This window comes from Giraffa tippelskirchi, chromosome 10, assembly GCF_054371585.1.
Source record: "Giraffa tippelskirchi isolate mGirTip1 chromosome 10, T2T-mGirTip1v1.2.pri, whole genome shotgun sequence".
Classification (NCBI taxonomy): Eukaryota; Metazoa; Chordata; class Mammalia; order Artiodactyla; family Giraffidae; genus Giraffa; species Giraffa tippelskirchi.
In genome coordinates, this window is record NC_137284.1 from 64,421,628 (window position 1) to 64,448,464 (window position 26,837).

At 36.8% G+C, this 26,837-nt stretch overlaps 1 pseudogene; it reads left to right on the top strand.

The window, feature by feature from the left end:
* Positions 1–4,194: 4,194 nt before the first annotated feature.
* LOC145522458 (large ribosomal subunit protein uL6 pseudogene) overlaps positions 4,195–26,837 on the top strand; it is a 176,678-nt pseudogene continuing 154,035 nt past the window's right edge.

Below are 26,837 nucleotides of genomic sequence, written 5' to 3' on the forward strand. Positions count from 1 at the left end.
TCGCTAGTAAAAGTATGGCATAGCTTTTTATTCAAATTTCCATATGTATAGGATTATATAAATGTAGGCTAACACTGTTCATATCATTTTGTGAACTTCTTTTCTCAGTAAATAGTCTGAATTTTTCAGTGCTATTAAATATTTTTCTACAAAATTATTTTTTCTGGCTATAGGAGATTTAACTTAAGGTGCTTAATTTTTGGTTTGATTGGCTATTTAAGTGACACATTTATAAATCCTTAAAGTCAAATTTTGTAAACTGATACTTGTTACAGGGTCTACCGATAGTAGTCACATCCTGGCTCATAGAATCTTGGGAAATTTTATCATCTGGCATCAGAGAATAAAGTAATTCAATTTTTAAAACTACTTCAAATGTCTCTGCTTAAGTTTGGTTATTAGAGACACCTCTAATATATAAGACTCTTATATTAGAACTAACCCATACCTCTTACTCTTCTTCTTCTTCTTTTCCCATAACACGTATTACTACCTAACTTATTAGATAATTGATCATTTTTAATGTTTGTTGTGTATCTCTTCAATAGATTTTAAGAACTATGAATGTGAGGGTAGTGTCTCACACATGGTGGGTATTTAATAAACTTTTGAGAAATAAGCACAACTTGAAAAAGGCCTTTTCTACATTGCATAATATCTAATTCTAGTAATTGCAAGTCATTATGATAAGAACCAACATCCCCAAATAATCTTTAGATTATATCATTTCTTCACTTTGTCCACAGGTTGCTCAGTTGTTAATTTTCTTGTGGATTCTTGAGCTATTTTGATGTATGTTACCTGTTCATCTGGACTAGAAAAATTTCAGAATTAAACTGGATGCTTTGAACACAAAGGAGGAAAGGACTGACCTCCAAATGTGGGTATAAAATCCAAAATCTACATGAGCTATATCAAAATGCAGCATCAAAGTTAGATTGTATCAATACAAGTAGCTAGTATGACTATTACCACAGTAAATGTAAATTATCACTTGATAGGTATCTAAAAATCTATTATATGTTGAAAGTCTATACTAAAGTCATATTTTCCCATGGGATAACTTTCTAGTAGAAATAAATGCATGAACATTTTAAGGCTGTTGCATGTTTCTTTTCAGTTAGATTTTGGCATGTTAAAGATGTTCATATGACTTAAATTAGGTGAGTAAAATAAATTTTCATTTACTTATATTTTGTCTCCTCTTCTAAAGTTTTATTTTCCCTTGCCTGCTTCTTGAAACAATGCTAGGTGTTTGGGGAGGTGGAATTTTCCCTCCTCCCTGCTGAGCTCATGCAGAAGAGGTACCACAAGGCAGGGAATTCCATAGTGATGCTGCTGCTTATCAGCTCAGGTTGTATCATATGAGATTTGATTATTATCTTAACTCAACAATTGAAACTTTGTTATTTACCAAGAAATTATTCATCTCTCTTTAGAACCAGCTTTGGTAGTTGACTCCACAATCTCTAGAGTTGAGTCAGTGCACCAGGTAGATTTATTATATTCTACAGAAAAAGGAAGAAGTCCCTAGATTATAATTAGTTTGTTATAATGCAACCAAATCCCTTTCTTGCCCCAGAAAATATAATTTTCAAAAGTTATATAATGTTCAGAAATAAAAATAAAACACATATTTAGGTTACAAAAACTGAGAGAAATACTTTGTTACACTGTGAAAATGATTTTTTAGCACCTTTGTGATGCCAGCACAACTCAAACTCTACACACATACTTCTCTACACTGGTACTTGGAGGACTGATGACTCAGATTACCCAACCTCAATAAACACAAAACAACAAACAAAAAACAAAGAAGAACACTGATATTTTGTTTTATTATAAATTGAGTAATTTACATTCAAGCCAAAAAAAAAGCACATATGCAAACTTCAAAGATAAGCTAGAGGGCAGAAATTTGCAATGCATGGGACCCCCAAAACACCAATGCCTAGGATATATAATGCTTCTTACATTCAGCAGAAGACAATCCCCAAGAAAACTGGGCAAAAGATATAAAGACACAATCTGAAGGAAAAGAAATCCAAATGTCCAATGAACATACGGAAAAGCATGTATTTTTAATTGTAAACAGAAAAGTGAAAATAAGACATTAATGAGATACTATTTCAACTCCAATAAAAGTATGAGAGCTGCATAGCTTTCATATATGATGTCAGTACAAATTGGTATAACCTCCTAAAAAGCAGTTTGGCAATATCTAATAAAATTGAGGGTGCAGATACATGCAGTCCAGTAATCTACTCCTAACCATATATTCAGAAAACTAAGATCATGGCATCTGGTCCCATGACTTCATGGCAAATAGATGGGGAAACAATGGAAACATTGACAGACTTTATTTTTGGGGATTCCAAAATCAGTGCAGATGATGACTGCAGCCACGAAATTAAAAGACGCTTTCTTCTTGGAAGAAAAGCTATGATCAACCTAGACAGCATATTAAAAAGCAGAGACATTACTTTACCAACAAAGGTCCATTTAGTCAAAGCTATGGTTTTTCCAGTAGTCATGTATGGATGTGAGAGTTGGACTATAAAGAAAGCTGAGCACTGAAGAACTGATGCTTTGGAACTGTGGTGTTGGAGAAGACTCTTGAGGGTCCCTTGAATAGCGAAAAGATCCAACCAGTCCATCCTAAAGGAAATCAGTCCTGAATGTTCACTGGAAGGACTGATGCTAAAGCTGAAACTCCAATACTTAGGCCACCTGATGCGAAGAACTGACTCATTTGAAAAGACCCTGATGCTGGAAAAGATTGAAGGCAGGAGGAGAAGGGAACAACAGAGGATGAGATGGTTGGATGGCGTCACTGACTCAATGGACATGAGTTTGAATAAACTCCGGGAGTTGGTGATGGACAGGGAGGCCTGGCGTGCTGCAGTCCATGGGGTTGTAAAGAGTTGGACATGACTGAGCAACTGAACTGGACTGAACTGAACCATATATTCTAGAGAAAATCTTTCAAAAACAGCCTGCCAACCACCAACACAAGGGTAGGTCTGACCTATGAGTCCATTTGTATCTGTCTGATATCTGAGTACAGTTATCACACAAATCAACCCAGACCAGAAGAACTGTGAGAATAAATAAGTATGATTTCAAGTCACTAAAGTACGGAGAAATTTGTCTCACAAAAAAAGCTATCATATCTACTCATGTCTATGCTGTATATAAATATAAATACAAATACAGTGAAAACAAAAATGGGATTATATTATCATTTTGAACCAACATAGAATAATATTTTTCCTATATGGAGCAAGATTGTTGTTGCTGATTTCTCCATAGCTCTAGAAAATCAAAAAAATAAGTAGAGAGCAGTATATTTCCCTTATCATTCGAAAATAGTAGCCAGAGTTTCTGTGTGCTGAATGTGGGCTCCCTTGCATCACATGATCTTTGTGGACTTTGGTACTTTGCAATCACAATGAGAATTTGCTTTGTTTTCATGCACTGGGAGGGGCTAGTGCTTTGAGTTGCAGTGGCTGTGTCCCAAATGTAGAGGGAAAAGGAAATTGTGTTCATTTAGTTTGTCCCGGAAGCAGACACTGAGAAAGGAATTTGAGTGCCAGAGGTACAGTTGGGAAGAGCAGAAAATAATAACAAGAGAGAGAAAAGGTGATACAGGGAAGGGAAGGAGAAAAAAGCTACATTATTCAGCTTACTCTCCCACAAAGCCAACTGGAGCTCAGTCCTGTAAGGAAACTATAAACTGATGTCAACACCTGACTCAACTTTACCTCTGCAACAGTGCTCATCTACCACATAAGGATGAGAGAGCTGGGGCATTAACACCTAACCTTCAGTGAGTTCCTTGGTCAGAGGAGCCTGGCAGGCTACCGTGCATGGGATCGTGAAAAGTCAGACACAACTGAGTGACTAACACATCAGCTTCATGAGTTGAGGCCTGATCCAGTGGAAGAGTGGTGTTAACGCCTTTGAATTTCCAGACTGCTGTGTGGAAGGAAGGCTTTTCTTGGCTCAGGGGGAAAAAAATATTCTCAGACACAGGTAAGTTCATCAGAGAACAATGAAAGGTCTAAGACGTAGCAGTAGGGCCTGATGGTGTCTGTTCCAGGGATGTATCCCATAACTGGGCAAAGGAGAAACTTGGTTTGAAAACTTCAGAGACTGGCCTACTTGCTCAGAGATGGGAAAGTAGGGACTTGAATGACTCCAGTTGCCATGGTTACTAGGAATGGAGACCTTGAAGATGAAGTACAGGTTGACTCCGGATTTGCTCTGCTGGTGCCCCAGACCACCAGGCTTCCAAGGGCCCACATGCTTCAGGGAGCAGGCTCTAAGGTAGCCAGGTATTGCAGAAGGAGAGCTGAAATTTCAACCTCAAAGCCCTTGGAGATGTGTGTATTGTAGAGAGTGGGGATGCCCTACCTAAAGTTGTTATGTATCACCGATAAGTGGGGCATTAGCCTGGGTGATTTAGGAAGAAAATCCATCTAAGGTTTCCTGCACTGATAGTGTTATGGAACAAATTATAACCAGTCTTCTCTTGTTAGACATCAATCAATATATTCTGAGTAAAATCAAGATGATTAATGTTTTTTTTATTTTTTAAAAAATTTTACCTATGTGAAGCTGTTTGAGAATTTTCTCAGGAGAAATCCCTAACTGTAGAAATATGAATGAAAAATTTGGGTTTTAAGATATACCGCAAAATTGTCTTTGAAAATGGATATATTGATTTATACATAGTTCTACCAATGTATTTGGAGTTTTGATGGTTAAGTGGCATTTAAAAACATGTCTTATAACTGCATACAGCTATTCCTAGCTTCCATGTCTTAATTTTCTCTTATTTCATAAAACAGCAGAAAGTCATGAGTTATCAACACAAGGATGTCAAAAGGTGCCAAGATGTTCTTAATTAGGCCAGTTGATTTTGTTCCTATTTTTGAGTTATTCCTGAAAACTTTGAAAGAGATTTTTTCAAGTTATCCAAACTTATTTGCTAAGTTTGCTTGCTTTTGAGTGTGAAATTGGAAAGTGAAAGTCGTTCGGTGGTGTCCGACTCTTTGTAACCCCATGGACTGTAGCCTGCCAGGTTCCTCTGTCCTTGGAATTCTTCAGTCAAGAATATTGGAGTGGGTTGCCATTCCCTTCTCCAGGGGATCTTCCTAACTCAGGGATCGAACCCAGGTCTCCTGCATTGCAGGCGAATTCTTTCCCATCTGAGCTGTCAGGGAAGCCCTTACTTGTTTTTGTGTAATATTAAATTCATATTTCATTTAATGTCAGTGAGTTACTAGAATTCTAGTTCTGTGACTCATTTTCTCCTGTTCTGTTCTTCATTACTTTATTATTTAGCATGTATACTAGAGAACTGATAAACAGAATTCCATGTATATCATAAGTATCACTTGGTTGACTTACAATACTTAAAATTCGCAATAAGTAAAAGGAAAATGAAATTTCATCTTTGATAAGGTTAGATGCTTATCAAGAGGTAATACTGAAATTTTCTTTCTGAATATAATCAACCATTTGTCCAATTATCTTTAATTGATCTGCTATAAAAATGAGAGTGCAAATTGTAGATGGAATTGCAATGCTTTACAAATCAAAGAAGAGGATAAAATAAAGCAGTAAAATAGGATGGAGATTTTTTTTCATTTGGGCACTCATGGGCTACTTACTGTTTTTTCAATATTGCTAGTGAGGGGAAAAATTTCAATAGCTTAAAACCAACCTTGTCTTTGAAATAAAAAAGTTTTCATAATTTTGGCTACTTTTCATTCAAAAGGGAGTTCTATGACAGGTTGCTTATTACTGCCTTGTCTGACAGCCTAGAGAAACTACTCAAGCAGGCAGCATGAGTGAAGGGCTAATTATGGCAAGGAGGGAAGAGAGGGGATAGAAATTCCTGAGCTTGAATTTCTCCAGTGCTGTTTCTCCCTTTCTCCAGCTTAAGATTAAGGCCTGTAAAGATGCCCAGTTCTTTTTTGATCAGAAGTGCTCAGAGAAATGGATAAAACCATGGACTTGGGCATTGCAGTGACTGAAACTCATCTGTCTCTTACTAGCTAAATTTAAGTTTTGTTTTTTTTTTTTCTCAGTTGCTTCAGTTGTGTCCAACTCTTTGTGACCCACTGTTGCCCACCAGGATCTTCTGTCCATGGAATTCTCCAGGCAAGAATACTGGAGTGGATTGTCATTTCCTTCTCCAGGGGATCTTTTTGACCCAGGGATCAAACCAGTGTCTTTTATGTCTCCTGCATTGGCAGGCAGGTTCTGTACCACTAGTGCCACCAGGGAAGCCTTTTTTTTTTTTATTGAAGTATAATTTATCTACAGTGTTAGTTTCAGATGTACAGCACAGTGATTCAGTATTTTTATCTGTTTTACTCCATTTATAGTTATTACAATATAATGGCTATAATCCTGTATTGTGTCCTCATTGCTTATCAGTTTCATATATAGTAGTTTGTATCTCTCAATCCCTAGCTTGCCTCTTCTCACCATCCCTCTCTTGTTATCTGCTGTTTCATTTTCTATATCTGTGAGTTTTTCTGTTTTACTATATACATTAGCTTGTTTTATTTTTTAGATTCCACATTAAGTTGATAACAGCATATCATATTTGTCTTTCTCTGAATTATTTCACTAAGCATTTTACTTTCTAGGTCCATCCATATTGCTGTGGATGGAGGAATTTTATTCTTTTATTTCTGAGTAATACTCTAGTATGTGTGCGTGTGTCTGTGTGTATATCACATCTTTATCCACTCATCTCTTGATAGACACTTGGGTTGTTTCCATATCCTGGATATTGTAAGTAGTGCTATTGTGAACATTGGAGTGCATGCATCTTTTCAGATCAGTGTTTTTGGGGTTTTTGGGATATATACTCCAAAAAATGTAGAAAGGGAATCACTAAATCACACGCTAGTTCTATTTTCAGATTTTTAAGGAAACTCATACTGTTTTCCATACAGACTACATCAATTTACATCAATTTTCTACCAGCAGTGTAAAAAGGTTCCCTTTTCTTCACATATTCACCAATATTTTTCATTTGTAGACTTTTGATGATGGCCATTCTAACAGTTATGAAGTGATGTTTCATTATTTTGATTTTTATTTGTCTAATAATTAGTGGGTGAGCATCTTTCCATTAACCTCGTATTGGTCATAGCACTTGTAAAAAAAAAACAAAAAACTCCCATTCCATATGTTGTCTTTTGGCTTTGTTGATGGTTTCCTTTAGTGTGTGAAAGCTTTTAAGTTTGTTAGGTCTCATTTGCTAATTTTTGCTATTTCCTTTTCCTTAGCAGATAGATCCAAACAATGTTGCTATGCTTTATTTCAGAGTGTTCTGCCTACAGTCTCTTATAGGAGTTTTATGGTTTCAGTCCTTACATTTAGTTCTGTAATCCATTTTGAATTTATTTATATTTGATATTGGGCGTCCCCTGTTGCTTAGATGGTAACAAATCTGCCAGTACTGCAGGAGATCTGGGTTTGAACTCTGGAGAAGGGAATGGCAATCCACTCCAGTATTCTTGCCTGTAGAAATTCATGGACAAAGGAGCTTGGTGGGCTACAGTCCATGGGGTCGCAAAGAGTCAGACATGACTGAGCAACTAACACACATATATGATATTAGACAATGTTCTGATTTTTTTCTTTTGCACATAGCTCTTCAGTTTTCCCAACGTGACTTCTTGAAGAGACTATCTTTTCTCCATGATCATCTCAATAGTTGCAGAAAAAACAGTTGACAAAATTCAACATCCAGTCATATAAAAACTCATAACTGTTGGTATAAAGGCAACATATCTCAACATAATAAAAGTCATTTATGACAAATGCACAGATAACATACTCAGTGGTGAAAAGGTGAAAATTAAGAATAAGACAAAGATGTCCACTCTTGCCACTTACATTTAACATAGTAATAGAAGTCCTAGCTACAGCAATCACACAAGAAAAAGAATTAAGAGGCATCCAAATTGGAAGGAAAATAATAAACCTATCACTATTCGCAGATGATGTGATAGGAAACCTTAAAGTCTCCACAAAAACTCTTAATACTAACAAATTCAGTCAAGTTGCAGGATACAAGACTAATATACAGAAATCTGTTCCTTTTGTATACATCAATAATGAACTATCAGAAAGAGAAAAAAAAAAACCTGTTTAAATTACATCAGAAAGAATAAGGTGTAAATTCTTTAATCTCCTTGGGTCTCTGTTTCTTTGTCTATAAAATGGGAAAAATAATAATGGTCTCACTGGATAATTGTGAAGTTGAAGCAAGACAAAATTGTGTGCTTGTCTATGTTTGTATGTGTCATGTATTAAGTCTTGAAGAATAGCAATATTATTTTAATTTGCTGTTTTTGATACTATTCTTACTACTGTTTATTGAATTGCTTTACTTTGATGGGAGATTAAATAGTTCACTGGAAGTGAAGGGAACATTCCATAGGGTTTGTATCTCCTAACAATCTCACTTAAAAGATGAATCCCAAATTATTATTTTTTGATTAGTGTCAGTAGAATGGGCTTTCTCTTAGGTCTGTAGAAGGAAGATTCTTATTAAGAATTTTTGCTAAGTTTCATATAAGTCTATGTCATTGCTCAGACAATTATTTCACAAATGTAAGTATATAATTCATTCTTGAGAAAAGCCATAATATAAAATAGTTCAGTAGCTATTATTAAAACTGGATGATAATCAAAATTACTGAGAGCATTTTAAGATATACAGAATCTGAGGTCTCACCCTGGTCTTTCTCAATTAGACTTCTGAGGTGAGCTAACTCTTATGATAGGGAGCACTTCTGTTGGTCAGACCAATGTGGCAAGTGCTACTGTTGTGTTGTTGTTGTTCAGTCGCTAAGTCATGTCCATCTCTTTTGCGACCCTGGGGACCCACCAGGCTCCTCTGTTCATCGGACTTCCTAGGCAAGAAAACCAGAGTGGGTTGCCATTTGCTTCTCCAGGGGATCTTCCTGACCCAAGGGATCAAACGCGCATCTCCTGCATTGGCAGGTGGATTCTTTACCACCGAGCCACCAGGGAAGCCTCAACTGCCACTGTATTTGAAGATTAAATTTTAGAAAAGTTATGTCTTTAGTAGAATGGGGGTAAATGTCCCCTTTCTTGTTGCAGTTAACATTATGCTTGTGGATTAATTTTCAAAATGATGTAAGAGTAAATGTTTTCTCTGCTTTCCCTTTTACTTTTCTAACAGTGTAGAGTTTTGAACTATTCTAATTCCCTCCATATGCAAAGATTCTGGCAAAACTGACTTACTTGGCAAACAGAGTATATATCTCTCCATGAATACTTCTCATCTAGTTCACTGAAATCTTTCTTCTGAGAGCTAAAAGACACCATTTTGTAACATTCATAAAAATTTGTGGGAGATAACCCTCTGATTTATTTCTCTGTTTACATTTTTAGGATTATCTACTATTTAAAGAATCAACAATATATGTAAAGTGCTGGGGAATAAATGCAGCTGTGGTTTGTGGGAAAGAGATGTGAGAAAATTTCAGTGATTTTTCTAACCATTGGGTTTTCTTTCTTTTTTTTAATTAATTATTTTATTGAAGGATAATTGCTTTATAGAATTTTGTTGTTTTCTGTCAAACCTCAGCATGAATCAGCCATAGGTATACATACAGTCCTTCCCTTTTGAACCTGCCTCCCATCTTTTTCCCCATCACACCCCTCTTGGTTGATACAGAGCCCCTGTTTGAGTTTCCTAAGCCATATAACAAATTCCCATTGGCTATCTATTTTACATATGGTAATGTAATCTTCCATGTTACTCTTTCCATACATCTCACCCTCTTCTCCCCTCTCCCCATGTCCATAAGTCTATTCTCCATGTCTGTTTCTCCATTGCTGCTCTGTAAATAAGTTCTTCAGTACCATTTTTCTAGACTCCATATATATGTGTTAGAATATGATATTTATCTTTCTCTTTCTAACTTACTTCATTCTGTATAATAGGTTCTAGGTTCACCCACCTCATTAGAACTGACTCAAAGGCATTTCTTTTTGTGACTGAGTAATATTCCATACTATATGTCAAGGCTGTATATTGTCACCCTGCTTATTTAACTTATATGCAGAGTACATCATGAGAAACACTGGGCTGGAGGAAGCACAAGCTGGAATCAAGATTGCTGGGAGAAATATCAATAACCTCAGATATGCAGATGACACCACCCTTATGGCAGAAAGTGAAGAAGAATAAAAAGCCTCTTGATGAAAGTGAAAGTGGTGAGTGAAAAAGTTGGCTTAAAGCTTAACATTCAGAAAACTAAGATCATGGCATCTGATCCCATCACTTCATGACAAATAGATGGGGAAATAGTGGAAACATTGACAGACTTCATTTTGGGGGGCTCCAAAATCACTGCACATGGTGACTTCAGCCATGAAATTGAAAGATGCTTACTCCTTGGAAGAAAAGTTACGACCAACTTAGATAGCATATTAAAAAGCAGAGACATTCCTTTGCCAACAAAAGTCCATCTAGTCAAGGCTATGATTTTTCCAGTAGCCATGTATATATTGGACTATAAAGAAATCTGAGTGCCATAAAATTGATACTTTTGAACTGTGGTGTTGGAGAAGACTCTTGAGAGTCCCTTGGACTGCAAGGAGATCCAACCAGTCCATCCTAAAGGAAATCAGTCCTGAATATTCTTTGGAAGGACTGATGCTGAAGCTGAAACTCCAATAGTTAGGCCACCTGATGCAAAGAACTGACTCATTTGAAAAGGCCCTGATGCTAGGAAAGATTGAAGGCAGGAGAAGAAGGGGACAATGGAGAATGAGATGGTTGGATGGCATCACTAACTCAATGGACATGAGTTTGAATAATCTCTGGGAGTTGGTGATGGACAGGGAGGCCTGGTATGCTGCTGTCCATGGGGTCACAAAGCGTCGGACATGACTTAGTGACTGAATTGAACTGAACTGAATATTCCATTGTGTATATCTACCACAACTTTTTCATCCATTCATCTGTTGATGGACTTCTAGGTTGCTTCCATGTTCTAGCTATTGTAAAGAGAGCTGCATTGAACAATGGGATACATGTGTCTTTTACAATTTTGGTTTTCTCAGGGTATATGCCTAGGACTTGGATTGCTGGGTCATATGGTGGTTTTATTTCTAGTTTTTTGATGAATCTCCATATTGTCTTCCATAGTGGCTATATCAATTTTCATTCCCACCAACAGTGCAAGAGCATTCCCTTTTCTCCACACTCTCTCCAGCTCTTATTGTTTGTAGACTTTTTGATGATGGCCGTTCTGACTGGTGTGAGGTGATATCTCACTGTAGTTTTGATTTGCATTTCTCTACTAATGAGCAATATTGAGCATCTTTTCATGTTGTTGTTAGCCATCTGTATGTCTCCTTTGGAAAAAATGTCTGTATAGGTCTTTTTCCCACTTTTCGATTGGGTTGTTTGTTTTTCTGGTATTGAGTTGTATGAGCTGCTTGTATATTTTGAAAATTGATCCTTTGTTGTTTCATTTGCTGTTATTCTCTCCCATTCTGAGGGTTGTCTTGTCACCTTGCTTATAGTTTCCTTTGCTGTGCAAAATCTTTTAAGCTTAGTCAGGTCCCACTTGTTTACTTTCGTTTTTATTTCCATTACTCTAGGAGGTGGGTCATAGAGGATCTTGCTTTGATTTATGTCATTGAGTGTTCTGCCTATGTTTTCCTCTAACAGTTTTATAGTTTCTGGTCTTACATTTAGGTCTTTATCCATTTTGAGTTTATCTTTTTGTATGTTGTTAGGAAGTGTTTTAATTTCATTCTTTTGCATGTAACTGTCCAGTTTTTCCCAGCACCATTTATTGAAGAGGCTGTCTTTGCCCCATTATATATTCTTGTCTCCTTTGTCAAAAGAGAAGCTAACCATAGGTGCATGAATTTATTTCTGAGCTATCTATCTTGTTTCACTGGTCTGTATTTCTGTTTTTGTGCCAGTACCATACTGTCTTGATGACTGTAACTTTGTAGTATAATCTGACATCAGGAAGTTTGATTCCTCCAGCTTCATTCGTCATTCTCAAGACTGCTTTGACTATTCGGGGTCTTTTGTGTTTCCATATGAATTGTGAAATTTTTTGTTCTAGTTCTGTGAAAAATGCCATTGGTAATTTGATAAGATTAGCATTGAATCTGTAGATTATGCTTGGAAGTATAGTCATTTTCACAATATTAATTCTTCCTACCCAGGAACTTGGAATATATCTCCTTCTGTTTATGCCATCTTTGATTTCTTTAATTAGTGTCTTATAATTTTCTGTGTACAGTTTTTTGTCTCCTTAGGTACGTTTATTCCTAGATATTTAATTCTTTTTGTTGCAATGGTGAATGGGATTGATTCCTTAATTTCTCTTTCTGATTTTTTATTTTTAGTGTATAGAAATGCAAATGATTTCTGTGTATTGATTTTGTATCCTATACCTTTGCTAAATTCACTGATTATCTCTAGTAGTTTTCTGATGCTATCTTTAGGGTTTTCTATGTACAGTAGCATGTCATCTGCAAACAGTGAGAGCGTCACTTCTTCTTTTCTGATCTGGATTCCTTTTCTTTCTTTTTCTTCTCTGATTGCTGTAGTTAGGACTTTCAGATCTATGTTGAATAATGGTGGTGAAAGGGAACACTCTTGTCTTGTTCCTAATCTTAGGGGGAATGCTTTCAGTTCTTCACCACTGAGAATAATGTTTGCTGTAGGTTTATCATATATAGCCTTTACTAGGCCAAGGTAGGTTCCTTCTATGCCCATTTTTTGAAATTTTAATCATAAATAGGTGCTGAATTTTGTCAAAGGCTTTTTCTGTATCTATTGAGATTATCATATGGTTTTTACCTTTCAATTTGTTAATATGGTGTATCACATTAATTGATTTGTGTTTATTGAAGAATCCTTGCATCCCTGGAATAAACTCAACTTGATCATGGTGTATGAGCTTTTTGATGTGTTCCTGAATTCTGTTTGCTAACATTTTGTTGAGTATTTTTGCATGTATGTTCATTAGTGATATTGGCCTGTATGTAGTTTTCTTTTTTTGTGTTGTCTTTGTCTCGTTTTGGTATCAGGGTGATGGTGGCCTAGTAGAATGTGTTTGGAAGCGTTCCTTCCTCTGCAACTTTTTGGAAGAGTTTTAGAAAGATAGGCATTAGCTCTTCTCTAAATGTTTGACAGAATTCTCCTGTGAAGCCATCTGTTTCTGGGCTTTTGTCTTTTGGGATATTTTTGATCACAGCATCAATTTCAGTGCTTGTAATTGGGTTCTTCATAATTCCTATTTCTTCCTGGTTCAGTCTTGGAAGATTGAACTTTTCTAAGAATCTGTTCATTTCATCCAGGCTATCCATTTTATTGCCATATAGTTGTTCATAATAGTCTCTTATAATCCTTTGTACTTCTGCATTGTCTGTTGTAACCTCTCCTTTTTCATTTCTAATTTTGTTGATTTGTTTCTTCTCTCTTTTTTTCTTGATGAGTCTGGCTAAAGGTTTGTCAATTTTGTTTATCTTCTCAAAGAATGAGCTTTTCATTATATTAATCTTTACTATTATTTCTTTCATTTCTTTTTCATTTATTTCTGCTCAGATCTTTATGATTTCTTTCCTTCTGCTAATTTTTTTTTCTTCTTTGTCCAATTGTTTTAAGTGTAAAGTTAGGTTGCCTATTCGATGTTTTTCTTGTTTCTTGAGATAGGATTGTATTGCTATAAACTTCCCTCTTAAAATTGCTTTTGCTGCATTCCATAGGTTTTGAGTTGTCATGGTTTCATCGTTATTTCTTTCTAGAAATTTTTTGATTTCCTTTTGATTTCTTCAGTAACCTGTTGGTTATTTAGAAACGTGTTGCTTAATCTCCATGTGTTTGTGTTTCTTACAGTTTTTTTCTTGTAATTGATATCTAGTCTCATAGCATTGTGTTTGGAGAAGATGCTTCATATGATGTCAATTTTCTTAAATTTCCTGAGGTTTGATTTGTGACCCAAGATGTGGTCTATCTTGGAGAATATTCCATGTGCACTTGAGAAGAAGGTGTATTCTTCTGCATTTGGATGGAATGTCCTGACAATATCAATGAGATTCATCTCATCTAATGTATCATTTAAGATTTATATTTCCTTATTAATTTTCTGTTTTGATGATCTGACCATTGGTGTTAGTGGAGTGTTAAAGTCTCCAACTGTTATTGTGTTACTGTCAGTCTCTCCTTTTATGTCTGTTAGTGTTTGTCATATATATTGAGGTGATCCTATGTTGGGTGCATAGATATTTACAGTTGTTATGTCTTCCTCTTGGATTGATCCCTTAATCATTATGTAGTGTCTTTCCTTATCTCTTGTAATCTTTATTTTAAGGTCTGTTTTGTCTGATATGGGGATTTCTACTCCAGCTTTCTTTTGGTTCCCATTTGCATGGAATATATTTTTCCATCTTCTCACTTTCAATCATATGTGTCTTTAGGTCTGAAGTGAGTTTCTTGTAGACAGCATATATATGGGTCTTGTTTTTATATCCATTCAGCCATTCTGTGTCTTTTGGATGGAGCATTTAATCCATTTTCACTGAAAGAAGTTATTGGTATATATGTTCCTATTGCCATTTTCTTGTTTGGTGTTGATTTTGTAGATCTTTCTTCTTCTCTTATATTTCTTGACTATATAAGTCCGTTTACCATTAGTTGTAAAGCTAGTTTGGTGGTACTGAATTCTCTTAGCTGTTTGGTTGTCTGAAAAGCTTTTGATTTCTCCATCAATTTTGAATGAGATCCTTGCCAGGTACAGTAATCTTGGTTCTAGATTTTTCCTTTTCGGTACTTAAATATATCCTGCGATTCCCTTCTGGCCTGCAGAATTTCTGCTGAAAGATCAGCTGTTAAGCATATGGGGTTTCCCTTGTATGTTACTTGTTGCTTTTCCCTTGCTGCTTTTAATATTCTTTCCTTGTGTTTAGTCTTTGTTAGTTTGATTAGTATATGTCTTGGTGTGTTTCTCTGTGGGTTTTTCCTGTATGGGACTCTGTGCCTCTTGGACTTGATTGACTATTTCCTTTTCTTTGTTGGGGAAATTTTCAACTATAATCTCTTCAAAAATTTTCTCATACCCTTTCTTTTTTTCCTTATGGGACCCCTATAATTTGAATGTTGGTGCATTTGATATTGTCCCAGAGGTCTCTGAGACTATCCTCAGTTCTTTTCATTCTTTTTACTTTATTCTGCTCTTCAGAATTATTTCCAACTTTTTATCTTCCTGCTCACTGATTCATTCTTCTTCTTCAGATATTCTGCAATTGATTCCTTTTAGAGTATTTTTAATTTCAGTAATTGTGTTGTTTGTCTCCGTATGATTATTGTTTAATTCTTCTCGATCTATGTTAATTGATTCTTGGATTTTCTCCATTTTGTTTTCAAGGTTTTGGGTCATCTTTACTATCATTATTCTGAATTCTTTTTCAGGTAGTTTGCCTATTTCCTCATTTATTTCAACCTCTGTGTTTCTAGTTTGTTCCTTCATTTGTGTAGTATTCCTTTGCCTTTTCATTATTGTTATTTTTTTAACTTATTGTGTTTGAGGTCTTCTTTTCTCAGGCTTCAAGGTTGAATTCTTTCTTCCTTTTGGTTTCTGCCTTCCTAAGGTTTGTCCAGTGGTTTGTGTAAGCTTCATATAGGGTGACATTTGGGCTGAATTTTTTTGTTTGTTTGTTTTTCCTCTGTTGGACAAGGCTGAGTGGGGTGGTAATCCTGTCTGCTGATGACTGGGTTTGTACTTTTGTTTTGTTTGTTGTTTAGTTGAGATGTCCTGCACAGGGTGTTTCTGGTGATTGGGTGATTCTGGGTCTTGTATTCAAGTGGCTTCCTTTGTGTGAGTTCTCACTCTTTGATATTCTCTAGGGTTAGTTTGCTAGTAGTCTAGGGTGTTGGAGTTAGTGCTCCCACTTCAAAGGCTCAGGGCTTGATCTCTGATAGGGAGTGAAGATTTCACAAGTGGTTTGTTATGGCACTAAGTGAAATTAAAACAAATACCCAAAACCAAGAAACCAAAGAGGAACCTCAGACAAATGGCAGTTACAAAACAGGCAAATAATAAAACTTTGGAATATATACATATACATATATACCCATAAGCAAAGTCAAGACAGTCCAACAAAAATAAAGTACAGTAGATTGACCTGGCAAACAAAGGCAACCAAAAACTAAATTTACCAGTTAAGAACAAAACTAACTAAAGCACAAACTGGAAACCAAAACTAAAGCAAAGTGCCAAGTGGGGAATAAAGCAGTGAAAACAAAACTAATATATATATTGAGAGGAAAGGAAAGAAAGAAAGAATAGATAGGAAAGTTAAATGGAGGTAGATGAAGAAGATTTATATGCATTAAAGATTAACTGCAAGGGGAAAAGAACAGCAGGAATGGCAAACAAAGGAATAAATGTAGAAAAAATATATTGTTAAAAAATTAAAATTATGAAAAAAAGAAAAGAAAAAATAAAGGAAGAAGAAAGAAAAAAAGAAAAAAAAAAGGAAAACTCCATAGAACTGCAAAAGCCCAATGTACAGGCAGAGGTTTATAACAATAAAAAGTGTGACTGAATACAAACATATACATCCATATACAAAATCAAATCAGTCCAACAAAAATAAAGTACAATAGATTGATGCAGCAAACAAAGAAAAACCAAAAATTACATCTACCAGCTAAGAACAAAATTAACTAAAGCACAAACTGGATAACAAAACTAAAGGTGCCAATTGGGGAATAAAGCAATGAAAAGAAAACTAACAAATATGTTGAGAGGAAAGGAAAGAAAGAAAACAAAAAGAAATAATAGATATGCAAAGTTAAGTAGAGGTAGATAAAGATTTATATACATTAAAGATTAACTGCAAGGGGAAAAGAACAGTAGGAAAAGCAAACAAAGGAATAAATGTTAAAAAGTTAAAAATTAAAATTAAAAAAAAGAGGAAAAAAATAAAAGGAAAATTCCACAGAACTGCAAAATCCCAATGTAGAGGCAGAGGTTTATAACAACAATAAAAATATGCGACTGAGGAAAAAAAAAACACCTCAAAAGCTAATTAGATTTCAAAGTGGCAATAAAATCAACAACTACAACAGAGGGGGGAAAAAAAGGACAAAAAAAAATCCAAAAGAATCTACAGAACAAGTCAAAATATAAGAATAACAAATATTTTTCTTGAGTCACTGCTGTCAGAGTTCTTTCCCCAGCTGGGAGTCACAGTCCACCTCACCTCCCTAGGATGCCCTTGAACACTGCTGATCTCTGGACCTGCTGTGGGGGCAGCTCAGATTCTAATCTGGTCCTACTCCTGTGTGTGCTTGCCTCCAATGTCCACAGCTATCAGAACTAGTGAGCTTTCTTTTGTGGGAGCTCTCAGTGTCCTTTTATATATTCCACAGACACAGAATCTGCCTAGTGATTGTGTGGATTTAATCTGTTGCTTGTACAGCTGGTGGGAAGGTTTTGGGTCTTCTTCTTTAGCTACACTGCCCTTGGGTTTCAACTGTGTTTTTATTTCTACCTCTGCATGTGGGTCTTCTCTGGGGTTTGCTCCTGAGGCTGCCCTGGAGGACTTGGGTTTGCCCCTGTGAGGGCCAGGTGTGGAGGTGGTGCAGCTGTTTGTGTCGCAGGGGTTCTGGCAGCACCAGGTACTCAGGAGAGTTGGCGGCTAGGGCAGCAGGAAATATAGTGCTTTAGAAGGGTATGGCAACCAGTATTGGCCAATATGCTCCAGTATTCTTGCCTGGAGAGCCCCCTTCCCTGACAGGGAAGTCTGGCAGGCCACAGTCTACAGGGTCGCATAGAGCTGGACAGCCCAACGAAGTGACCCTGCATTAATGGATGCAAGACTTTTCTTGCCTCTTGCAGCTCTGCCCCCGTGAAAGTTGAGTATGAAGGTGGCTCAGCTGCTTAGCTTGCGGTGACCCTAGTGGTGCCAATTGTGCAGGGACACGACCGTCTCCGCCACAGGAGTTACAGCCTTATCAGAGTCTTTTTTCAAGCCTCTTGTAGCTGGCGATCAGAAGGCCTCTTTGGCCAGTCTTCTCCACAGCTTGCCCATTCGGGCACTTAGAGGCTCCCTCACCTGGAGTCCTTCTCTGTTGTTCAGTGCATCAGGCACATAGAGGGGTCCCCCTGGCTGGGGTCCTACTCTGTAGATGGACGCGTCAGGGCTTAAAGGCAGCCTCTCTATTGTTCAGCTGCGCGATGCTGGTGGTGGGGAAAGAGAGGGTATGGCGATGGCTCCACCCCCTATGAATGACTCAGCAGTATCCCTTTGCTTTCATGCCTGCCCGGCTTTCCTCCACGGGCATTTTCCCACCACAATCTCCTAGCTCACATCCCTCAATCTGTCTCTCCACAGTCAACAGCAGCCCTCAACCTGGGATTGCTCCACAATCCCTAAACTCCAGCTCTCAGCTGCTGCACCTTCCAGGGAACCTGTATCCCTGTCTGGGGTTTGTATGGCTGCAGCAAGGACTCTCTGATTCTCACTCCATTTAGGCTGCCACAGATCAGCTCTTTCCCTCTCAGCCTTAAATGTTTCTCCTCTGATTCAGACAATTGCCCAGATGTGAGATCAGACCCCTGCTTCAGTTCCCCCACCCACAGAGGGCAGGTCCAGTTCTACTAACACCCCTGTGTTTCCCCCTGGTTCCTTCATCCTACAGAGTTTTGCGTGGTTCTATATATTCTTTTCTGCTGGTCAGGTACTCCTCTCTGCTCTCAGCTGGTGTTCTGCATACACTTCTACGTCTGGAGGTGTACTCCTGTTGTATCTGTGGAGAGAGATGTACTCCATGCCCACCTACTCCTCCGCCATCTTGTTCTCTCCCAATAGGAGAGATTGGATTTTGTTAATCCAAACCTTCATAGCTTTTCTTCAAGTCAGGATTGCAAAATTAAATGCCTGCTAGCATATTTGAGCAAAGTACCTAGGTACCCTTGCAAAATGGTATCCATAACTGACTGAGAAGTTTTTTTCTGTCTCATTTTATTTGCAGGTTATATATGTAGTGCTAGTCTTTACTCCTGAGAAGCGTATATGTATTTTTCCAGTATTCTTGAATGCCGTGGTCCTCTTCGCAATATTATATTTTATTTTAAAATTTTGATAGAAAGATGAGTCTGACAAATATTTAATTTTTAACTCTGTTTTAAGAAAACTGTGCAGATGTGATAAGTGGAAGCTTGTAATTGCAGTGTAGAGGTACAAAGACTCAGTGTTCCAGGTCTAATAGATTTTTTCCCAAGAGGGCTCCATATTCTTAAGAGGTGGAAATACATTTATAAGAGAAACTAAAAACATTTTTAAGAGGTGGAAATTACTTTTACAAATTGAAACTATACTGTTTGTCTACACAGTTTGGGCCAATCAAAACACATCTATGGGATAAAATGTGGCTCATCTTGTACCTTCCGGTATTCTCCATTCAAGACTTTTACTTCAAACATACTAAATAATCATGGATACTGGCATTAACTCATAGCGATGATGTGCTCCTTTCATTACTCTTAATTTTTCTCTTGGAATTTCTGAAGAATGACCTTGTCTTGAGTCTTGTTTTGGTATCTTTACTTTGCCTTTCCCAGCACGTTTATAATAACTAGCATATTCTAGATTATTTTCCAATAGAATTTGATCTTCTAATTCAACCATATTTGGGAAATAGCTGATGATAATGCAGCTACTTAATTTCTGTTCAGAATCTGCTATTTCTTGGTGCTGAAAGATGCAGCCCAAATCCCATTTCCAGCGTTTATTACTTCTCAGAATCTGTGAGCAAGCATCTCTCCTGGTCTTTTACTTGTCTGTCTTGTCTATTGGCTATTCATTTTCCATTGTTGTCCCAGCTTGGCTGCCAGTGGTACATTTCTCAGCCACTTAATAACTTCACTTAGACAGATTTATAAGAATCCAAGTGCTGTCAAGTCCCTGAGATGTATAGATTGAAGCTTTCTTCCTCTCTTCCACCCCTTCCAACTTTACAGTATAAGTCTGTCTCCTTAATAAGACTTTGGTCTTAATAGAGTGTGTCTCTCAGGGTCCAGCATCAGCTCTATTGTTGCAGCATGGCTTATGCTCATCTTTTCTGTGGTGGACTGCAGTTAAATAGGAGCAATTTATTTCTGCTGTTGTCAATATCACATTTCATGAACCTGAACCTCATTACTTTTTTTTTTTCTTTCAAATTTCCTTTCTCCACTTTGTAAGGGCATTTTGTATTTGCCACAGATCATTCCTTTAGATTTGGAAAGAAGTGAAACTTTATTACACTTCTGATTGGTGTAATAGGGTGTCATTTAGGTTAAGGTTGGTCAGGAGAAGAAAAGCACACCTTTTAACAATAGAAACTGCACTTGCTATACTAAATCACGAAGACAGTGGTTTTGGAGCTTTAGCTCACTATGCAAAGGAAGGAAAAGAAAAAGTTCTCACATAATGATATATTACTATAAACTTAAAGACTGGAAATACTTTTTCTAAAGAAATTTAATAATCCTATCTGAGGGGCAGTTATGACAATGTTAAGGACAATGTCTCAGTGGACCTTGCAATACAAGACTCAGTTAAAATAGTTGCTTTTTCTTCTATGCACATTTTGTATTGCAATTAGATCCTCTGCCAATCTCTGTTCTAAAGCACAGTGCTAGGTAACCAGGCATATTTTTTCTTTTCTTCTCCATACTGCTACTTGGAGGAAACACTGATACAAGAGCTGCAAAGTCAGGGTTGGGCTGGCTCTCTGCCCAGATGGAGTTGTGTAAATGAAATGATGTAAGAATGCAACAAATTTCCTCTGCTCACCAATATCTCAATCAGTTTCTGGTCAAGATTCAACTCTTCTGTTGACTGGAGTCATTCCTTGAGTTCAAGGATCCCAAGGTGATGTGGAGGGTCATTATTCATAGAAGACTATAGAAAAAGTTGTACTAAGGAAAAAGTCCTAATTTGAGGCTCAAGAAGCCTGGGATCTAGTTAGCATCTACCAATGAAAGACTTCAGCTACGTGCACTTGAGTGAGGTGTTTGAGCTTTTTGCAGTTTTCTCATCTGCATGGATGATGAACATCTGTTTTAACTTGTTAGTCCCCATTCTTGTATTTTCCAATAATGAGAGGGAGGTCTAGTGCATTATTTGGACACTCCCCATTACTGTGATTGGATTTCCTACTGAAATGAATTGTTATTATGGGAAAAGTAGTTCTTTTATCCCTTAGTGCACATTAATCACTATCCTATCCCCAACACCTAGCACAAAGGGGCTGCTTAATCATCAGTTTTGAATTAATGGATAACTGAATGCATGAGTGAAATAATCTAATCATAACATACTTAGTCTATCTTTTTAAAAATGGATTCTATCTTTGCGATTTGTCTTCTTACTTATTTATGACTTCATCTTAACACTTACAAACTGGGAATGAGCACACCCTTTTGCCAGCCTTCTTACAACCATGGCAGAGTCTCAGACAGCTTTATATAGGCTTTTCTTACCAGAACAAACAAATCAGTCAATTCATCTGGTACACTAGACCCTTGGCAGACTAAATTTAGACCCGGACAGGCTGATTTCCATGAGTGGAAGCTAAAAACCTTAGGGGACTGAAAAGTAGCCATAGAATGCTAATTTTGGGGATTAACCCAACAATTAGACAACTGTCAATAATGAACTTTTATATGTCTCAAAATTTCCTGGAACCAGTGTTTCATGAGATGTCAAAATAGTGATGAGTGTATGTTGGTTTTGTAGGTTTTTGTGTTTGGAAGCCCCTGTAGCTGTAGCTTTTTGTACTTTCAAAGAGCTCCTTATTTTTAAACAGTAGATAACCATACCTAAGGGAGCAAAATACATAGTCTTTGTCATTAAGAAGTCCATAATTTTGTTTTAAAACTTAAGAAATTGGAAGTACTTAGAAATGGACTTTGCAAACTTTCCCATGTTTGCCTTGGGAAAGGAGCTAGTGTAAAGGAGTCTTTTTTTATTAAAGTTGTTTTTTTTTTTTTGTCACTTCTGTGGAGTATTATCTTTAAACATCAGTTTTCTATGATCTAGAGGGATAGAAAAAGTTATTAATATATGTTGATCTAAGGAGAAGGAAATGGCAACCCACTCCAGTATCCTTGCTTGGAGAATCCCAGGGACGGAGGAGCCTGGTGGGCTGCTGTCTATGGGGTCGCACGGAGTCGGACACGACTGAAGCGACTTAGCAGCAGCAGCAGCAGCAGCAAGAATCACTGAATCATGAGAATTTACTAAAGATGCTTCCTGGCCAAGCAAATGTAACATCTCATAAATACAGTGAAGTAAACACAAATATTTGCAAGGATACGCCTATTTACCCTCACTATCCTATGATTTGGCTTCCCCAATGGCTTACTGGGTAAAGAATTCACCTGCAATGGAGGAGACACAGGAGATGTGGGTTTGATCCCTGGGTTGGGCAGATCCCCTGGAGAAGGAAATGACAACCCACTCCAGTATTCTTGCCTGGAGAGTCCCATGGACAGAGGAGCCTGGCAGGCTACAGTCCACGGAGTCACAGAATTGGACACGACTGTGCACATGACACGACTACCAAACACTACCACCCTACGGTTTAAAAGGCAATGCTTATGAGAAGATGGCAGTTATTACAAGAGTAGAATGGGAAAAAATACAAAACAAAAACAAAATTTAAAAAACTTGTAATTATTGTCTTTTAAGCTGAATATCAACATGATCTATATGTGTATCATACTACAAAATGTCAAAAATTATTATCAATTACTGATCAGAATAAATAGCCAATTATTATTTTCTTATCATTGTGTACCTACAGTGTAAAATTCAATCACTGTAAAGCTGAAGGACAACTTTGGGTTTCCCTGTGACTAGCAATCCAGTTTCTAGGATGCATTTGGAAGGGTTGAAGTGAGGATAAAAAGGGAAAAAGAGTATCTCATCCAGGTGGCTATTTCTTTATCTACTCTGGTTTTTTATACCCAAATTGAAATAGGTCAATATGTACCTTCCTATCTTGTAAAAGCCAAGATAGGAAGACCTAGTTGCTTTTCTAAGTCAACCTTTGTTAGGTATCATTTTAAAGACTTCTATTGGAGAAATTTCTTAGCTTTCTCCATAACATTTCTGTGTCAGCAGTCTTTAAGTAACTTTTTCTCTTTCTGCATTTAAGGGTTCTTGTTCCTTACCTAATTCAAGTTTATAGCAAATGTGGAATGAAATAGTATGATGTCATCTTTGGACTTGATATTGTGTTGATATTAACATAATTATGTTTCTTTTTTTTTATAATTTTTTTTATAATTATGTTTCTTATGGGCACATTGATACCATAGTGAGTGGTATATGAAAGACCTTGCCAAAGAACAGCAGATTACAAAAATGGCTACTATTTATTGAGAACTTCAATATACCAGCAATAGTTCTAATGATTTATAAAGTATGATATTTATTTTCAAACGAATCCTGTGGAATAGTTACTCATAATGTCTTACATTTGCAGCTGCCAAGACTGAGCACTTAGGCAACTTACCAAAAGTAACAGAATTTGAACCCAGGTAGTCTGATATCAATGCCTATGTACCACCTACTTAGTTTCTTTTTAGATTATATTTCTGAGCTTACTGTATTTGTCACAAAAGTGATATTGCTTATTAAATTCAACTTCCATAGTCACATTTTCCAAACTCTGCCCCCTGGAATAAAATTTCCATGTGGTACTAATTCATGGGGTAGTGGTGGAAGCACTGGGGGGCAGGGGAGGGAGGTCCTTGCCTGAATATGTTTGGAAAGTTGTGAGTTAATGAATCAAATGGGTTTCTTTTCCTAGGCCCTCTCATGTTAATATACCTTGTAGTGCCCCTAAAACTAGGAGAGCATGCAGTCTTTTCTGTTCTTGGTCACACTTTGGGAAAGAATTATTTTGCTACTGATTAGAGTCGGTAGACCCGCATTGTGTAATATGATAGCCACTAGCCAAATGTGGCTATTAAAATGAAAGTTAGTTCAGTTAAAAATTCAATTAGTTGCATTACTCACATGTTAAGCGTTTAATAATCACATGTGGCTAATGGCTACTACCTTACACAGTGCAGACTGGAAACATTTCCACCTTCACAGACATTTCTGTTGGCATTGCTATTGACTCCCACGCCCGCATTTGGACCTAGAGAGAAATGATGCTTTGTAGCTGACGGAACTATATGGATAGACAACTGTGACACTGAAGGTGACTCTTGAGATAGAAACAGTGCCTTTTCACTGATTCCATTTAGTTTTTCCTGCTAAAATGAATCTTTTGATTAAAATATAATTGTATTTATCAATCACTAATTCCTTATATCTATGGCAAAACTGTAAAGATTTATAGGACTTGGAGTTCAGTATTTAAATAGATGTAAACCATAAAATAGAGGAAAGCAAGCATGAAGAAAGGATAGCTTAGTAATTGATCTTGAGAGCAAGAAGCCAGATGCAGGGATTCCCCTTTCTGTGTGCTGGATATATAAATAAAATATAAGTGTACGATGCAACTGGCATAGTCATGCTCTCTACTCCAGAGAAACAACAGTTGCGATACCTAGCTTGAAAAAGCTATTGATTTAAAAACAGACTCTCCCTTCAAATGGCATTAATGGGGGAAACGTATTGAAAGACTAGACCTAAGGCTACTTTTTGATACTTAGCTAGGAATTCTAAGAGCAATGACCTTTAGGAATCAGGCAGGTTGAGGTTAATACATAAATAAAGAGGGCAGTGGTGGTTGAGTAGGGCAGGGACTGACAGGGAGAGTATGACACAAGTAGGGACTTTTCCCCAAATTAAAACTTCTGATGCTGTTTGCCAATATGGGACATCTGAATCCTAATTGTTTTAGAATAAATGGAAATCGAAGTCCCACATTCATTAAAGTAAATAGGGAAATGATTTTAAATCAGGGAACAAAGAATATATTAATATTGGCATGCCTTGGAGAACTAAAAAGCAAGACATCCCCACCATCGGGAGGTGTCTGCTCTGAATTGCAGGTACACCATCTCAGAGGTAGACTCAGTTTGGGAACTTCCTTAATTGAATATCTGGAATCATCTCTCATGTTTCATGTTAAACATTATTCACACTAATGAGACTCTAAATTGTTGTGAAGACTGAGATTGCAGAGGTGTTTATAAAATTGTAGTCAACTTGAAAGTAGAGACAATGCCTTATTTTAAAATTATCATTTGTATTAAAGTAATACATGTATATTTTATATCTATAAATACACACATATAGATACATATGCCTATTTTCCTTTACAGGACAATATATTATTTGATCCAGTCATCAATATTTCTAAGACCCCCTTCCCAAATTTGCAACTTCCTGTGGCTAAGTAATATGCTTCTACTGATACTATTTATGCATCAGTTTTATTTGCAAAATTGACTTCCTGTTAGAGAAGGTAAGATAACCCTCTTGCATCCAGTTATTTAAATCAGTATTCAGCATTCACATCATATAGCTGTATAAGTATGATTCCTGCCCAAATATTAATACATATCAAGTGCATTTCTGGTTTTTTGTTCTTTTCCTGTAATGCTTGCTGTTTCTCTTTGCTCAGGTTTGTATACCATCATCACTTATTTTTACCACATTTTCAATCCACATTGTAAATATTTTATGTAAATCCACATGTATTAAAATCCTGCCCCCTCCCTTCCCCCGTACCCACTTCCTTGGAGACATCTCCGTGGAATCCCCCATTTATCTACTCCAACCTGGACTGGATGTTCTCTCGTTGTCATTCTGAGATTTCTTTATTCTGCTTCCCCGGTCGGAGCGTGTGTGTTCTGTGTCTGGTATTCAGTTTTCTTCCTTGCTGCTATATGCCCTCATTCTGCACAAGCTGCTCATCTTTCTATAGTTTTTAGAGAAAGAGGAGATGGAATTTTGTGTGTGCATGTATATGTGCTCAGTTGCTTCAGTCGTGTCTGACTCTCTGTGGCCCCAGGGACCATAGCCCTCCAGGCTCTATCCATGGGATTTCCCAGGCAGGAATACTGGAGTGTGTTGGCACGCTCTCCTTCAGGGGATCTTTCTGACTAGGGATCGAACCTGAGTCCTGCATCTCCTGCATTGCAGGCAGATTCTTTACTACTGAGCCACAGGGAAAGCCCTTAAAAATCTATATTACCCCATTTATTGAGAATTTTAGTTTTTCATTAATGTTTCACAATTTTACTCAAATCTTGCACATTCTTTATCACATATATTGCTTTGTTTTTAACGATATATTTTAAGTGGTATGTTAATTGAATTTTATTTTTCTAAATATTGCTTGACAGTACTTAGAAATACTGTTGACTTTTTAAAAACTGAATCTGAATTCAGTGGCTTTTTAAAATTTATTATTAATACTAATAATTCAACTAGAGCTTTTGAGGGGATTTAAAATGTAGTTTATATTGCCTGCAGATAACAGTAATTTTACTTCTTCCTTTCCAATTCTGTAAACGTTTTCTTTTCACTTGCTATACTATATATTTCAGTTACAAATCAATCCTCTCATTTTTAATTCTACACCTCACCCATCTACTGATCTTTTAGTGTTTCCAACATAAATTAACTGCCTTTTACAGTGGGGGTATGGAAAAATAGATAATATTGAATAAAACTGATGATAGTGGAATGAAATGGGATGTATAAAACAGATAAATTAATGTATTTAATAAAACAAATTTCACTGGAATTCAACTGTGTCTTTGTTATTTTTGTGT